This window comes from Arachis duranensis, chromosome 1 (assembly GCF_000817695.3).
Source record: "Arachis duranensis cultivar V14167 chromosome 1, aradu.V14167.gnm2.J7QH, whole genome shotgun sequence".
Lineage (NCBI taxonomy): Eukaryota > Viridiplantae > Streptophyta > Magnoliopsida > Fabales > Fabaceae > Arachis > Arachis duranensis.
The window spans coordinates 90,538,782-90,542,490 of NC_029772.3; positions in this window are offsets into that span (position 1 = coordinate 90,538,782).

The window sequence follows — 3,709 nt, forward strand, 5'->3', positions numbered from 1 at the left end:
TTTAAAAACTATAATATTAACTATTTTTTATTTAAAATATCATTTTTACATTAATTTTTAAACTGTTATATTGGTCTCTTCTTTAAGATTATACAAAAAATGATTTCTCATCAAAATAATTTGTTTAATCATTAATTAAATAATAAAATATTAATAAATTAAAAATTAAAAGAATAAAAATACTATAAAAAATACTTGTAAAAAAGTTGAATTTTATCATTTTAAATTTGTGTTATTAATTTTAATAATTTATATTTTTTTAAATAATTTATGTATGATAAAAGATATACTGGTAATAATTTTAAATAATTTTAAAAAAAGGGATTGAGTGAGAGGATAGGAGATCGCAATAAAGTCGTCGCTGGCTATACTGGGAAGAACGAAAAATTTACAAGCCATGGGAATTCAACAACTCGTTAAGGAATGATGCACTCTAGAAAGAGATTGCGTACAACTAAGTCAGCACTGCTTACCGAGTAGAATTTTAATATTTTAAGAAATTATACAATTACCCATCTAAAATAATAAATTATAAAATAACCTAATTATAGTTAAGATAATAACCAATTAAAGTGTGACACATCATGAAAGGTAACTTACATGTTATTTTAGAGGAGGTTGGGTAGAATTTACCTATAATTTAACATAAAATCTCTTATTTAATTTATTTATGAGTTTTCAAATAAGCATAGAAAAATTCAATATTATTAAATACAAACTAATGAGTTCACATGGATTAAATATTATATATACTAATTAAAGAAATTATTTTACTAATAATGAGTTAATATAGATTAAAAAATTCGGAGAACTAAGTTAATTTTAAACTAAGGTTTTACCCTTTCAAGAAATCAGCTATGAAGTAAAGACCGTTTTCATGCCTCAAAACTATAGCTAACAATGATGTAAAACCAAGATGGGGGCAAAAAAAGCACCATTACTGAAAAACAAAAACAAATGATCAAAATTTGTTTTATTTAATATTTATTAATTATTATAATAATTAATAAACATTATATAAAGTAAATTCTAGTTGATTTTGACTTATTTTTTTTTATCTAACATTTCAAAAAAGAACGAATTCAAATACGTGACGACACCTCCTAATTAATAATGTTTCGTAACACTTTAAAAATATTTGATAATCAAAATAAATTAATTAAAAATAGCTAAAATTTATTTTATTTAATATTCGCTAATTATTATAACAATTAATAAATGATAAATAAGATAAATTTTGATTTTTTTTAAAAAATATAAATAGACAATGAAAATACTAAACAATGGAAATAATAGATATATCGAATATTCAATTCACTAGTTGTGCAGATGGTTATCCTAATATTAAAATTTAGGTAAATAATTTAAAAGTGTACTGGTATAGTATATTTTTATTTTATTTAACTAATAATTTTAGAACTTATTATTTATATTATTCACAAAAGTCATTATCTACCTAGCAATTTTTTTTTTCTCTAAGTTACGTGTAGAATGCTTTGTATTATTAAGCATCTATAATTATTGATTAATAGCCAAGATACATAATGAAAAGGACTCAATAATCATTATTACTTAATAGAAATCCTTGATATGTAATCTAGCAAGCCTAGTTAGCCCTACTGCCTTTTATTTTATGTTCAAAAAGATAAAAGAAGCTAAGAATTATGCTTTGAAATGGAAATTAAATAACTTATCTCCATATTCCCTTTGCCACTTCTGTTATGATAAATACATACCTTTTTGGCAGTAAATAATGACGGTGATCCAATTATTTTAACTTGGTCATAGTTTGGAGATAAATTATATTTTTATCCATAATATATATAAGATGAATTTTATTAAAAATATAGTTGTTTATGTATTTTGTTAATCAATTTCAATAGAAAAAGTATAGGTAACCAACAATATTGGTGAACAATGTGAACAATAGATATATTGGATATTCATTTCACTAGGTGTATGCAGATAGTTATTTTAATATTAAGATTTAGGTGGATAATTTAGAAGTGTAGTGTATTTTTTATTTTATTGGTGGTTGTTTATGTTGTTCAAAAAAATTATTAGTTATCTAATATAACCCATTTCAATAATATGATATAAAAAATTTTATGATTTAAAATTTTAGAGATTGATGTTACCAAAAAAGTTCAGTATAACATTAATAAAAATAAAAAAAAACTTATGCAAAAAAATTTACGTAAAATAAAAGAAATTCTTGTGTAAAGAAATATATTGTAAATATAATTATTTATATATTTTTTTATTAATTAGTTTAAATTTTTGAAAAAAAGTAGATTTCTAACAGATTTAATATTTACTACTAGTATTAGTATAGTATTTATTCATAACAATGTGATGGAAGGAAAATATAGTTGATGATCTATCTCTTGATCATTAATTTTGAGAAGGATGGAAAGCCAAATGTATGTGGAATATGTTCCTTTTTAGGTTGAATTAAAAGCCGTACTGTGAGGCCGAAAATGGGAATACTCTCTGACTATATTGTCAGCCATGAAGCATTACAAACAAAATTAAAATGAAAATAAAGTGAATTGAAGGGCATGAAAAAGAAATAACATAGTAGTGTTAGTTCCATGAGTTTGCAAAGTGACGAGGCATGTTCACTTTGAAGTCTTATAATGATGATATCGTTTCATCACAAGTCAGAGCCCATATATATATGCCATCAACTAAAGTCGTCTAAAGCTGAGTAGCCATATATAATATTTCCATTAGAGGAACACAAAAGAGGTCCTCCATCATCCATATGTTGGTAGTAAAATAAGTAATAATGTCTTTCACTATTATTATTCAATTTATTCCTAGCTATATAACTATATATATATACTTATTAAAATTACATCTTATTAACTATAACGAGATACATACGAAGTATGTATGTGCCTATGTGGTGATGATGATGTATAGTTGAGTGGAGTATGAGAAAAGTTCTAGGGTCAACAATTTAATTTATATTAATCAATATTTTTATTGACAGTTTAATAATTTAGTCTATCAATTTAATATCATATTTTAATAATATTTTTAAATATTAATCATTAATTATTAATAAAAATAATAAATTATGTTAATTTTATAATATTATTTGTGGTGTTAAAATGTTAAAAATTTAATGGGTCTTTTATTCAAGTTTTTTTTTAATTTAACTACCTTTAATATATCTTTAATGTCAGACACCCAAACATGCGTGATGTAACAATAAAATACCAATAAATTTAGAATTAACCTCCTTTAAGAAAGGAAGATTAGCAAAATAATAAAGTAAATTTTAATTATCATTAACTAAATTAAAATAGTAGAGTTTACACATAATATAATCAATAGTGATTAAAACATTCATTTTCTCATTTTATTGATTTTTTTTAGTTTAGAGGATTTTTTTCTATACAAATTTAAGTATCAATTATTTAAACAATGAATTATATATGTTTATTAACGATAACTATCATTATAAAGTTCGACTCCTGATCAGCAATCAATTTCATCAAGAAAGGCTGTGAGACCTTTGTTAGAAGATATTAATATCTTGGCAAGCATATTACAATATGTTGTTTAGAATTATACATTAAGAGAGGCTAATAATGTGGCAGACTTCTTTGCTAAGAAAGGACATGAACTTCTTCTATATATTCATCTCTTTGACACGATATACTTTAAGTCGTAACTATTGATATAAATAGCAATTTTA